The sequence below is a fragment of the Saccopteryx leptura genome, chromosome 11 (genome assembly GCF_036850995.1).
Source record: "Saccopteryx leptura isolate mSacLep1 chromosome 11, mSacLep1_pri_phased_curated, whole genome shotgun sequence".
Taxonomy (NCBI): domain Eukaryota; kingdom Metazoa; phylum Chordata; class Mammalia; order Chiroptera; family Emballonuridae; genus Saccopteryx; species Saccopteryx leptura.
In genome coordinates this window covers 15,849,910-15,864,819 of record NC_089513.1, presented here as the reverse complement: position 1 = coordinate 15,864,819, position 14,910 = coordinate 15,849,910, and the positions used below count along the sequence as shown (strand labels likewise).

General features: G+C 35.7%; 1 protein-coding gene across 11 annotated transcripts in view; it reads right to left on the bottom strand.

Moving 5' to 3' along the window:
* Nucleotides 1-14,910, bottom strand: part of TCF4 (transcription factor 4) — a 368,508-nt gene that overhangs the window by 332,016 nt on the left and 21,582 nt on the right. The window lies entirely within an intron of this gene.

Below are 14,910 nucleotides of genomic sequence, written 5' to 3'. Positions count from 1 at the left end.
CATAATATTCAAGGCTCTCGGGATGGGGAGCAAGTACCTGCTCTCAGCACATGTGGATAATATAAAGGACTTAAAAGCTGTATTAAAAATGCCCATCTTAAAATAAGCCTCCCAGAACCCTCAGATGTTATAACTTTAGAGAATATCAAATCAAATCCAATGCAATCCAATTTTTTCATCAGCTTTATTTACAGAGAAACAAAAAAATAAGAAAGGAAAGAAGAAGGGAGAAATGGAGGGAAGAAGGAGAAAGGTAGGTAGGTCTGATATCAAAGTATATTGAAATATTATTAAATCTTTGAAAAGAAATATTTTTTTTTAATTATAGTTAACTGGTAGATAGTTTTAAAATTTCCCAAATTCAAAATAAAAGAAACTGGATCAGAATTTATAATACAAGATTTATATAATATCTTTAATGAAAGAAAACTAAATTTGGCATAGAATATTAAGACAGCAGAATCCTCATTTCACTTTCAAAGATTGGAAATGTTATAAATTAGACTCTTGTTAATGAAATTATATTCTGTACCTAACCATCTCAGTTAAATTTAGAAATGTAATTTTTAATTTTAGTGTGGAATAAGGTTGAGGGAAGAAAGCAGAGCATCTATTTGGGAAGCGGGAAAAGATTTTAAGGGATATATTACCAGTTTTATTAATTAAGGGTACACATTGAATTCAACTTCCCTATAAATTCTTCCTTTTATAGTTAATAAAAGTAGTAATGTCTCCCTGTGTAATCCTATAGCATTTGAAATTCTTATTACATTTTCAATATTCTGCCTTACATAATATTTATATGTACTCCACTGTAAATTAGGCAAGTCACTTATAAGACCTCTCAAAACATGATTTTTTTTGTTTGTAAAACTAAAATAATCGAGCTACTTTTGAGGATCAAAAGAATTAAAAATATATTTGTGAAAGTACCCTGGAGGTCCAATGAAACCATGGTTATCGTTACGTTCTTCTTTGAAGGCACCAAGCGAGGCAGCCACACGGGGAATCACACTCACTGCTCCACGGGATGCCCTGCGGTGACCCTGGGACGACCTAGAATCTAAACATCATGTCCAGGCCCCAGAACAGACCTTCACATATACTTATTCCTTGATAATGGTTTGTGATGCCTAAGTGAATTCTTTAAAAAAGAAAAGAAAATTAAACCAAAATATTAATATAAACAGTTTAGATTAGCCAACAAATAGCAGACAGATAGGCTGCCTATTAACACAAAAATCTGAGAGCCATAGGGATCAACAGCAGGGGTTTCTTTTCCCTCTCTTTGTGCAATCAAAAATACCCGGCTTGCTAGAACTACAGGTGATTCTTTTCACTCCTACGTCAATCACAGCTAAATACTTCACAAGGAAAAGATGTTTGGAAGAGCTAGCTCTCCTTTGTATGTCGTTTCTTCGAAAAATTTTTTGTCCTTTGCACTGAACTAACTTTAGAGGCAACTGACTGCCTAACACAACCAGCATGTGTTCTTGAGTTAGCAATTATTTGTTAAACCTGAAAACTTGACTCACAGAACACAACCTGAAAAAAATACGAAAACATCATTCTACAAATTCAAACAATGCAAATACTAAAAAGAAAGCTGCCTCTCCAGCCAGTGACAGCCACCAGCTTGACTACCTGAGCTTGATGCATCTCTCCAGTGGAGTGGGTTGTCAAATCAATGTGGTCACTAGTGTATCCATATATCCAGGCACAAAACACAGTAATTCAATGTAGACTGGTAGAAATCATGCACTGGTAATATTTTTGGAAATTTTCACATTTATCTAACAGAACAATATTTGGGGTGGAGATTTGATTTATAGTACTGGTATTGCAGAGTTGTAAAACAGATGAATATTAAATACACTGTACAAAATACAGTCCTTCAACAACCTACCCGCTGGATATTTTATGTATACCGTATGTGTTCTCATAAAAACTGTTGCTATCCAAGTCCTACAACCACCAGAATTAAAGCTATAAAATTCCCAGTTAGAACAGAGGTAGAGAAAGTCCCTCATCCTTCCTTCTCAATATGTTACATCAAATGTCTTTTAGTAACTGCATTAGAAAGCAATTACGGCCTAATAGCTGTCTAAATCCATTATCAGTGTACATTTAACCTTTCAATATTTAAAGATAATATTTAATTTGAGCAAATTAATGGACTGTCTGTGAGACCAAATACATCTATTTAGTCTTTCTGGTTTTCCATCAACGATATTTCTCTTTAGAGACTGGGTCTTGTGACAAGAAGTCTGGTAGAAATGGAGTTCTTTTTATTTGCAGTTTAAACAGAAATTAATAAATGAGAGGCCAAGCTAACCCCAAATGAGAAGTAATGTCCTTATTAACTGAAAGTGTCTTCTACCATTAACAAAGCTGCTTTTAATTCTTTGCAAATTAATTTGTATCACTAATAGTTAAGTGTGCTTATATACCCTTATCTTCCAATGAGATTTTTAAAATTCCAAATTATTTAATCTCTTTGACTTTAAAAGGATTGAGTGGTTTCCAAGAACAGCATTTTTTCCCACAATGCCCTGAATTTCACATCCCCCTTTCAAGAATAATAATGTTTAAGAAACTACTATAATGGCTTTAGCATATCAATATTTTCAGAGACTACATCGATCAGCAAAAAAACACCACTGCAAAAAGAATATAGCAAAATTTCCCAATAGTGTTATAATAATAAATACATAATTAAGACATTAAATTAACACAGTAGGTCTTCAGATATTAACAGGCAAATGCAAATTCTCCAACTGAACAATTTCATGTTTTAAGGCCTGTTGTATTGAGAATTTCAAAGGAAACTTTTTTCATAGTATAACAAATATACACATTCATATTCCCTTTCTTTTCTTAAAAAAAAGGTTAACATCAATCACATTGCTCATTAAAATAAAATTACTAAATTATTTCATTACTGTTATTCAATTCAAGTACAAAGAATTTTGTTGGCATCTTAGTTGCATTTTGACAGGTTAAAATAATTCTAGTGTCAGTAAAGTACTTTAAGAATAATTTAAAACTTAGCTTGTCCCCAGTACTTACTGCTCCCATCTCCAACTTTATGTAAGTTCCTGCGGTCCTTACATCTAGGAACAAGCTTCTCATCATACAAGAACACCTGTCTCTGTCACACCCAACTCCTAATAATGCATCCTCCATCTCCAAAGACCACTGGATCAACCAAACCATGTGTCACACCCAACTCCTAACAATGCATCCTCCATCTCCAAAGGCCACTGGATCAACCAAACCATGTGTCACACCCAACTCCTAACAATGCATCCTCCATCTCCAAAGACCACTGGATCAACCAAACCATGTGTCACACCCAACTCCTAACAATGCATCCTCCATCTCCAAAGACCACTGAATCAACCAAACCATGTGTCACACCCAACTCCTAATAATGCGTCCTCCATCTCCAAAGACCACTGGATCAACCAAACCATGTGTCACACCCAACTCCTAACAATGCATCCTCCATCTCCAAAGACCACTGGATCAACCAAACCATGTGTCACACCCAACTCCTAACAATGCGTCCTCCATCTCCAAAGACCACTGGATCAACCAAACCATGTGTAAACGTACAATTCTGTTGGAGGAGTTCATCAAGAAGACAAGAGTGCCGAGTGATCTGTGAGCCAGACCCAGGCAACTGAAGTATGGGAAGTACCCATTTGCTCCCCTGTCCTTGTAATGTATGCTCTTCTGCCCACTGTTCTCGTGGCCAGAGTTGTTTCAAGGTCGTAGCTTTGAAAGAGTAAGGTGTTGTTTGGACCATCTGGACTGACAAGTGACTGAACCCCATTAAAGCCTCTATATAAACTTTAAGATTCTGGTAAGCAGGTGTGGAGACCCAAGACAAGACTACTATATAGAAGTTCTCTTGCTTATTAAAGTTACCACCACAAACCTCCTTGCCTTCTATGTATGGGAGCCAGTCTGTGAACCAACAAATTCTTATTTGGTCCAACAATTTTCTCCCTTAAGTCTGCAATCAGTCTATTTTTTTTTTTTTTTTTTTGCATTTTTCTGAAGCTGGAAACAGGGAGAGACAGTCAGACAGACTCCCGCATGCGCCCCACCGGGATCCACCCGGCACGCCCACCAGGGGCGACGCTCTGCCAACCAGGGGGCGATGCTCTGCCCATCCTGGGCGTCGCCATGTTGCAACCAGAGCCACTCTAGCGCTTGGGGCAGAGGCCACAGAGCCATCCCCAGCACCTGGGCCATCTTTGCTCCAATGGAGCTTTGGCTGCGGGAGGGGAAGAGAGAGACAGAGAGGAAGGCGCGGCGGAGGGGTGGAGAAGCAAATGGGCGCTTCTCCTGTGTGCCCTGGCCGGGAATCGAACCCGGGTCCTCCGCACGCTAGGCCGACGCTCTACCGCTGAGCCAACCGGCCAGGGCCCATAGTCTAATTTTTAATACTGTGGTATTATCCAAATCTATGTTTTAAAGCAGTATTTTTCAACCGCCAGCCGGCCAGAAACTTCATGCTAGTCCGTGAAAGTGTTAAACACCCTGATGTTCTATAAAGATGATACTCAATGATCTTTGTCAAATTTACTTATGCTCAGGGTGACTGCCACTTATCAGCCTGTATCATCCATGAACATTTTATTGAGGTGTCTTAGATATCTTTGGAATGTGTAGGCTCATTCACACAACCTTTTGCACCATGCAGAGCATTTACAAATCATGCACAGTAGACAAAAAGCATTCGGATCAACTTACGTAGTATTCAGTGCATCGTACATGTGGAGTTCTGAAATCAAGCAGCAGCTTGTACTGTGTTGCACTGTTATGTGCAGTAAGGTAAAACTTTATTTGTTGTATGTTTCCATTTCTGGTTGGCTAACTCAACAGTTGCCAAGTGTAAAAAGGTTGAAAACCGCTGCTTTAAAGTATCCAATGTTTAAGTTGACCCAAAATTAATGTAAAGAAATGACTGCACTAATCGTAATATAATGATGATTGCACTCTAAATTGCATTTACTTAACTCATATTTTATGGTTAGAATTCTGAACAAAACAGTCGATAATATATTTTAAATGTCTGTAATTGTCAGCAAATTTTCTGTTTATTGTTAATGTCATTATAAATATAGTTAGAGAAAATATATTCACAAGGTTCAAGAATTAAATAATATAAAAAGTTACATATTTGGAAGTCTAATCCCCAACACACTATTCTTTAATCCTTTCTCCAGCCCTCCTCAGGTCACCACTGTTTCTTGTGTTTGTTTTCTTAATGCACATACAACACAATATAAATGTAAAATTCCTATTTCCCCCTTTTACATAAAAGGTAAATGGCCAATTTCTACACTAGATGTATAGTCTGAATTATTACTTTAAGTCGAAATATTAAAAATTTATATGAGTTGGTGGAATCTTATATTTCCAACCAAAATGCAGAAATTCCATATCAATCACAGTAATATCTGTGCAATTGTCTTATACCTTCCAAATCTGAAAACACAGAAAAATCTTCATTAATCCAGCAAAAAGCTAACCTAGTAAGAAGTCTAAACTGGAATGCTTTAATTATAGTTTTCCCACTTACATCCTATTAATTTCTATCATAGATTACAAAACTGTAAGATAATCAAGTAATGATAATTAAAAAGACTTTCCTAGTTATATGTCTATAAAATCAACAAAATAATCCAAAATTACTTATTTCCATACAAAATCTAAGCATTTCTCAAAAAGAAAAAAAAACTTTATTTTATTTATTTTAGAAAGGAGAGCATGGGGAAGGGGAAGGAACAGGAAGCCTAAACTCCCACACGTGCCTTGACTGGGCAAGCCTAGGGGTTCAAACCAGTGACCTCAGCATTCCAGGTTGGCACTTGATCCACTGTACCACCACAGGCCAGCCCTCAAAAAGAAATTAACAGCACTAGAGTCACATATCCTTAGGTTACAAAATACATATGGATAAGCCTAAAGGAAATCCTTGTTTCTTAATAAATGATTTTAGGCCAACCAAAATGATAATTAAATACTGACTCATTAAAAGACAGATGGTTTGTTATTGTGTTACTGTTTTTAGGCAAAATTTCCACGGAAAGAGATTAAGCAAAGGCATCTCTCTTTGGAAGGATGGGATTATCCTTATTTGTGGCACAACTTTATTTTCATTATTCAACAAAGTAACTTAAACACATTCTATTATTTATATTCCCATATTACGAGAATAGGTTGCCCACATGATTATTTATGACAGGTAGAAAGAGAGAGAGAGGGCTAAGAAAAAAGCATAATTTTTTTTAAAAGATGGCAATAAATTTATTGAATAGAGATTTCTGGATGAATAAAAAATATGTGTTGTATAAATTTCCTCCACAGAAAATAATTAGCATGATCCAAACAACTACCAGAACATGCCAACACCAGGCATTCAACTATGAGACTGACAGCATCAAAGCTGAACAGAATGAGTTCCCCAAAGCCAAAGAAAATAATAATTGTTAGTCAGACTTCCGCTTGTGGCCATCAGAAATGTTACCTTAATTTGCCCTTAATGACCTGTAATCACTTTTAGCATATGGCCTTTAAGACAGCTATTATTCAGGCTGATCTATGGATATAACAAAGCAGAATAGAACTGTGGGTATAATTAAAATAAGTTCCTGTAAAAGTGAAATACGTTGTTCGTTGCTAATGTGTAAATGACTAAATAACTTAATTAGGTGAAATGAAGTACACTTAGAACCACAGATACTTATACCGAATCATGATAATGTTTTGTATATGAATATATTCTTTAAAAAAAATGTTTTTAAAGAATTTATGAAACAGTGGGGCAAAGAAAGAGAAAGGCACCAGAAGCTAAAAAATCACACTGGTTAACACTGGCTCCTCCATGTAAACTTATAAAACAAAACCAAAATTATTTCTAGCTATCAAAAATAACATGGGGTACTTTTCTTTTGGGAGAAAAAAATTAATTTTGGTGGCAATTAAGTATAAGAATTGATCTAGTGCCTTAATTTTGGCTCTAAATTTCATTTTTAATACATATTTCCTTTTATATTGATCACTGACTAGATTGAGGAGTCGAGAGGGTGATGGAGAAAGGCTAAAATATCCACACATAGCCAGAGATAAAACGATACTAGAGGATGGTTGGTAAGAAATAAATAAATACATCTTCTGTTGTTCTGGATTGGCTACTCCATAACTGTAAATAAACACGGCCTGCGATTCCACGGGCGCACCTTTCCGGTTGTACCAGGGAAAACATGGATGTTCAGATTCACCCAAAAAGGCTGCTCCCTGAAGCAAGATAAAGAAGCAGACAAGCACAGCGGGAAAAGAGTGTGAAGTGCACATGTGGGCCTTGATTCAAAACACAGCTGCTGGATCTAATTTTAGGCCAACTGGCCTTGTCAGTGTCTCTTAACAAGGAAAATTTCCCCACTGAATATTAGAAGCTGGAGAGAGAGAGAGAGAGAGAGAGAGAGAGAGAGAGAGAGAGAGAGAGAACAATAATATTCATTAGTTAACTTATCTACACGATTGCTGCTGTTTTATCCAGAAACTATGTAACAAACCAGTCACTGAGAAAAGCTTAATCATGCCGCAAGGGTACTTCAGGCAACGAAGATTTATTCCAACAGAAATGACACATGATGATCTTGAAAGACATGGGCACACACAGATGTTTATGTAGCAAATAATACAAGACTTGATAGGTTTAATAAAGGAATTCAGGTATTTGTGAGCACTCAATATATGGACATACGTAAATGAAATTACAGATTTTTCCACAACTCTGATAACAGTACAAACTGCTAACATTTCTTGAGTCTTTACGATATGTAAACCCCTGGCTAAAAATAAATGAGTTTATTTGACCTTCCACCTCTAGAAGGTAGGTCCTATGAGTGGTACCATTGTACAGTTAAGGAAATTCTATCAAAAGTTGTGTATCTCTTCAGCATTTAGACAACTGAGGTGTGTAAATATTTACCAATAAGGTGGGTTTTTTTATTTTGCTTTAACCATCTCTCTAAGAAAATTATAAATACAAAAATTTCAGCACAATCTCATATAAATGAAGCAAAATACTTTAAGCTTATCAAGAGTATTTGCATCAAGCATCACAGTGAAGCACTTGACTACAGCTGGGATTACATACTAATACACTTGCCATAAATTGTAAATATCGTAAATGGAAAATGTATTGAACACATCTAACTTACCAAACATCATAGTTTAGCCTAGCCTACCTTAAAAATGCTTGGAACACAACATCCAAAAAACACTGGCAATATAGAAGATCATACAGCAGCAATTTTCAACTGGTGTGCCGCAAGAATTTTTAAAACATGCCATACCTGACTAGTTAGTCAGGGACACTCACCTCTTTCCCCTTAGATTGGCAAATAACGAAATGACAACAGCCAACATAATAGCCATCTGGTGTGAATGAGTAAAAACTGCACCTATTTTTTTTTCAGATTGGCAAAAAAATATATTTTTTGGTGTGCTACAGAATTCTACTAATTAGTTTATGTGTGCCATAAGATGTAAAGGTTGAAAATTGCTGCGTGGAGTAACGGCTAAGCCTCGTGATGGCATGCCTGACTCGGTGGGGGATTGCTGCCGCTGTCCAGCAGCAGAAGAGATAGAATACCGCGTCCCGTATCAGTAGCCCAAGAAAAGATCAAAATTCAAAATTTAAATTACAGTTTCTACTGAATCCATATTGCTTTTGCCCTATTGTAAAGTCAAAAAAATCGTAGGTCAAACCAACATAAGTTGGGATCCATCTATATACTAATGTGTACTAATTCCCTTTGCTTTTCAGAAAGGGGAGCTCATAGAAAGTTTGTAATGTTTACAATGTGATCTCTAGGATCCTTATTCACAAAATTGTATACAAAATACTGAATCTTCGTGTTAAATGAGTTTTCCTATGGAAAACTGTCATATCTTTCATCAGCTTGCCAAAGTATTCTGCGGCTTTAAAAATGTTCCCACTCCCTGACTCTCACTCCCTGGTCCTGGCACCCTATCTCCCATGTGCTCCCAGGACCACGTTTCTAGTCTTAGAGAACTCTCTGTGGTTTCCAAGGTCCACAACTGCATAGACTTTTCCTTCAACTCAAATTGTCTAGACTTTCTCTCCAGAGATTTCCCACTCAACCTTCAAGACCCAACTGTCTCCATGAAGCCCTCAGCCACTACTCCACTGACGCCGATGCCCTTGTGCTGCCCCCGCATTCGTGCCTCTAATGGAGAGTTTATCTCAGAGAAGAGTAGTTTATGTAAATGTCCATCTCCCTGAATGTGAGCTCCTTGAGATCAAAAACTAGGTTACTTATCATCATTTGTTACTATCTGAAGCATTCATCATAGTTCTTCATATACTGGGAAGGCTCGATAAAAGTACTAAGTTAATCATAAACAAATGTATAAATAAAATACTATAAGATAATTAATGGTTCTAGCTAATTAGGTACTCGATGATGCAAAATTCACAAGTAAGAAATAATCTTTGCCCATAACGATCTTCAAACCTAATACTTATTGATCTATTCAATATTTATATTTATCCTGATTCCACAAAGAATCTGATCTATTCCTCACAAAATTCTTTCACATACATTATTTTTCTCACATTTAGCTTGTGTTTTACTTTTTAAATAGTTTGCACTACTTTCAGAAAATATGCTATTATATTATTATGTATATTAAATGCCTAGAAAATATAAAGAAACAGAACATCCATTAAAAAAATGTATGACTGTTCCACTTTTCAAATGAATCAATTCACTCTTTGTGATCTACAGTGAGCAGTCCCAGATCACAGAGCCAGTAATGAAGAGGGCTGGAGGAGAAGCCAAACCTTTCTTAGACTTAGGTCTAAAACACATTTCTCTGGGCTGAGGAGCTGCAAGCCACGACCTCCCCCCACACAGCCATATCCAGCTGCTGCCTGTTCTTGTAAATAAAGTTGTATTGGAATGCAGTCATGGTCCTTGGTTTACTTGTTGTGTACAGCTGCTTTCATGCTACAACAGCAGAACTTAGCACTTGTAACAGAAACTGTACGGCCCATAAAGTCGAAAATGTTTATTATCTGGTTCCTTACCAAAAAGTTTCTGACCCTTGCTTTAGTCTTTCACTCTAGTTTCAAAACCATGTGTTTATTCTCTAGGTTTTTGAGAAAGAAGAAGGATTTCTTCTTTTAAGAAAAAGTTCGTTTTTAGATGCTATGCATAGAAGAAGTAAAATGGTAAAATTCATACTAAATATTAGCAGGAGTTTTTTTAATTGTAGCTTTATAAATCAAAACATCAAAATGTATCTTCAAAGCAGAATGCCCTGCCAATCACCAAATACTTAGATTGAGGGCAAGGAGCACGGAAGGCAGGGCCCTGGGAGGCACCGAAGAAGCTCTGAACAGAGAAGCTAACTCATCGGCACTAGCAGCTCCCTCCCTATATCCTGTTTTGGTCTGACCAAGGACACCCTACTTGGCCCGAAGAATCCAACTCACCCAATGACACTTCCCAAATTTCCGTTCCACTTTATTTCTGCCAAAACTAAGTGTTAACCGAACATTTAACTAATTAATAATTTCCTTTCTTTTTTAGTTGAATTTATTGGGGTAACACTGGTTAACATATAGGTTTCAGGTGCTCAATTTTACAACACATCTCTGTACATTGTATTGTGTGTTCACCCCATGTGTTCACCCCTCAAGTTGAGTTTCTGTCCATTACCATTTACCCCCCATACCCTCGTTCACCTTGCCCCCCACACAATTACCAAACTGTGGTCTGTGAGTTTTTTCTTTTTTTTGTCCTCTTTTGCTCAACTTCTCCACCCCCTTACTGAGCTGCACCCCCCTCTGAAAGCTGTCAGCCTGCTCTCTGTGTACAAGTCTGTCTTCATTTTGTTTGTTAGTTCATTCTGCTTATTAGATTCCAGAAATGAGTGAGATCATGTGGTACTTGTCTTTCTCTGACTGGCTTATTTCACTTAGTACAATGATCTCCACGTTCATTCACAGTGCCACAAAAGATTTCTTTTCTTTTTTATGACTGCATAGTATTCCATTGGATAAATGTACCACAGCTTTTTTATATACTCATCTACTAATGGCACTACAGTGTTAATAATTTTCCTTGAAAAAAATCCTAAGTCTTCTCCTAAGAATATCTATAAAATTCAGGTCTAGTTGTATTATTTGCATATTTTCTAAAACATAGTCAGAGTTGTATATCAACATATAGCCAAACAACCAGAAAGCAAACAGATACAATAATTGAAATTTTAAAAGTTTCTATGTATTCTCTTCCAGCTAGTTAAAAAATACTTATCAACAATCAATATTACATTGTGCCATTTCTCAGAGAACTTACTTAATAGCTCTTTGTTAACTTTTGCCATCTGTAAACTCAAAGACTGTAGAGTAATATCCTGGGGAATGAAAGAGTGGATAAAAATGTTGATCCATAATGAAATGTAAACAATATCATGGTTCCTCTAAAAACATATGTACATAGTATATGAAGTAATATATGTGAGAGAACTCTGTGAACTGTACTAACTGTAGCAATTTGAAAAAGTTTGTCAAGGGAAGAACTAAGGCAGAAGATATGAAACAAGCTCTCCTCTTGGAGTTCAAACACCTAGGCTAAACTGAGGCTCTGCCCCTACTACCTTTATGGTCTTGGACAGGTCACAGGGTTAGCCGAGTCAGTTTCCTCTTTAGTGAGTTGTGAATGACTTGGGATTTATATAAGATAACACCATCAGAGTGCATGACATGGTACTGAATGGGTGGGTATTCTCCAATTCTTGATTTGGGCTAATATTTCATATCTTTTATTAAATTATACATCAAAAATGTCTGTGAAAATGGAAAAAGTATATATAATGAGAGCACAAGAAATTTATATGACCTCGAAGATCCAATAAATGAACACAAGAAAGAAGTTTAGTGGTTTCCAATAACAATACTGTGACTAAACTTAAAATGAACATGGTTCCATCTAACTATCACCTCTTAATTAGTAGATACACATAAAAATACACATATATATATACTTTTAATTATTTATTAAATAGATCCAATATTTACTGAATTGAAAGAAATTTTAATTTATATTAGGAGATCGAAGAAAGCCTTTCTGAGAAAATAGTATTTCAGATGAGCTCTGAATGGAGTTAGCCAGCAGAAAGTTACGGGAGAGGTGCTCTACATCATGTGCAAAGGTCCTGGACTTAGAAAACGTTTGGCAAAGTCCAAGATCTAAAAGAAGTCCAATGTAGCCTGAATATAGAAAGCAACAGGAGAAGGAAACCAAATGAGATTCTGGAGGTAATCTAAAATACATTAAGAAGTGTACAGAAGTTATTCTATAATATTCAAAATGTTTATAATAGTGAAAAAAAAACTGATATTGGGAGATGAAATGCTGTTTGACACATTTTCTTTTAAAATTCACTCTGGCTGCTTTGGAATAAGATTCAACAGGGAAGAAGTAGAAATGTGGAGAGTAGTTAAAAGGCTACAAGAAATGATGGTACCTTGGATCTTACAAAAGTAAAAGAGATGGGGAACAGAACTCCACGATAATTAGGGCTGGCTTTAACTCAGCAGTTCTTTCGTGTCACAATTTAGAACTCCACGATAATTAGATAAAGGAGGGGGGTGAGGTGTCCAGATCTTGGTTTAATAAACCAGATCGAGGTGCATGATAATGCCATCCCTAAGATGCAGAAAACTAGATGAGACATCTATTAAAGGGAAAAGAAGAAACTGAATATAAAAGACACTGGCTGTACAAACTAACACTGGAAGGCACAAATGGGACTGGAGATATACATATATATTAGCTGTTATCTTGGAAAGACACAGGATTACTTAGGAGGAAAATACACATGAAAATAAGAATTGACATGTACTGACTCTCCACTCTGTGTATGACACAGGCTAAGTGCATGACAAGTATTTTCTTCCTGAATCCTCCCCAAAACCCTGTTTCTACCCATTTTACAATAAGGAAACAAGATCAGATTGCTAGTAACTAGATGACAAACAACTCAATCTGATTCTAGATTGAGGCATTGTACCATGTTGCCTCTCAGCAGCATAAGAAAAGAAGCCCAGGTAAAATCCCCAAGAAAGTTCAATATTTATAGTTCAGATAGAAGAGTAACAAACAAAAAAGAGGCAGAAAAAAAAAACCAAAAAAAAAAAGGTGGTATGGAGAAGCCAGATGCACAGAATTTCTACCAAAATAAACATTTTTCTCAAAAAGTTGCTGAGTGATGTAATGAAATAATATTGCTAAATAGCAAAAAGAGAAAAAGAAGTCAGGAGAAAAGACAGATGTCCTAGAAAGGAATGGCAATTAGATTGACAGCAGACTTCTCAAGCCACAATGAAATTCAGGAAACAATAGAATAAAATCATCAGAGTAATGAGAAAAAACAAATGCAAAGATATTGTGCGCCTTGAAAAATTATCTTCAAGAACATCAAGACCTTTTGGAAAAACAAAAAGAGCTGACCTCCAACTTCCTTATACCTAATACTTCTAGAGGATATACTCACCAAATATAAAAGTGATCCCATAAAGAGGGACTAAGATGCCAGAAAGTATTAAGCAAAGAAATTAGTAAACTAGTAAATCTAAACATTGTCTATAAAATAATCATATCTAATTTGTAGAAAATATTTTAAAGCTCAAAACAAAAATGCTCTAAGAAGTCAATTAATAGAAGAAATAGTATTTTACAATCTTAAAATTGTTTCAAAGGAGAGTTAAGACTATAGGCAAACTTTAGACTTTGTTGAATAACTATGCATAAAAAAATCTCAAAGATAACCACTAAAAGAACAAAAATAAATTCCAAACTATGGGAGGGGGAAATGAAATAAGAAACAAACAAAACCTTAAATCAATATCTTTTAAAAAATGACAGGAAGGAAAAAAGTATAAAAAGTAATACAAATAGAAATCAAGAATTTAGATGACAGTAACACAGAGCTACCATATGGCACAATTCCAAGAGGCACCACTGTAGTATATGTAAGTGGCTTAAACTGAAGTACAAAACATGTAAATGAATTTAAATAATTTGATATTGCCTAATTAGATTAAAATTGAAGTTCAGCTGTACCTGGCATACCTAAAGCACAACAACATGAATAAGTTGAAAATAAAAATTCAAAAAATATATACACTAGACAAATATTAGCTAAAAAGAAAGTGGGATAATTTACTAATAACAGAAAAAATAGACATTAAGACAATGAGCAGAAAGAAGGTGACCACATACAAAGTGGATAAAGGGTTTAATTAACCAGGAAGATAAGGTAATTCTAAACTTAAACGCATACAATTTCAACATGTATAAAGCCAAAACAACACAGTGAGAAGTTGGCAAAGTCATAGACAGGATTATTTTCATCCACTCTTCTCAGTGACAAGTATGTCAGGCAGACCTATCACCCCCCAAAAAACAACAGTTAGTAAAGATAGAGATGACTGAAAGGAACAATCAACAAACTTAAATTTCTGGACACATACAGGTCCTTCAAGTCACATACTTTCCCAAGCACACAATGAAACATTTATGAAAAACGATTAATTAAAACCAACAATAAAGCAAGTCTCACAAGAACCAAAGAACTATTGTCACACAGAATAGTTCTGTGACAACAAATTAATTACATTAATGTCAATAATAAAAGAATAAATGACATTCATTTGTAAAATTTCTAAGGCACTAATAAATACTGCAAGGGTCAAAGATGATATCATATTGGGAATTTTAAAATACTTATAAATAAAACATAATGAACATATTACATGTTAAAACCAATCAATTGAATACAGTGAGAGTC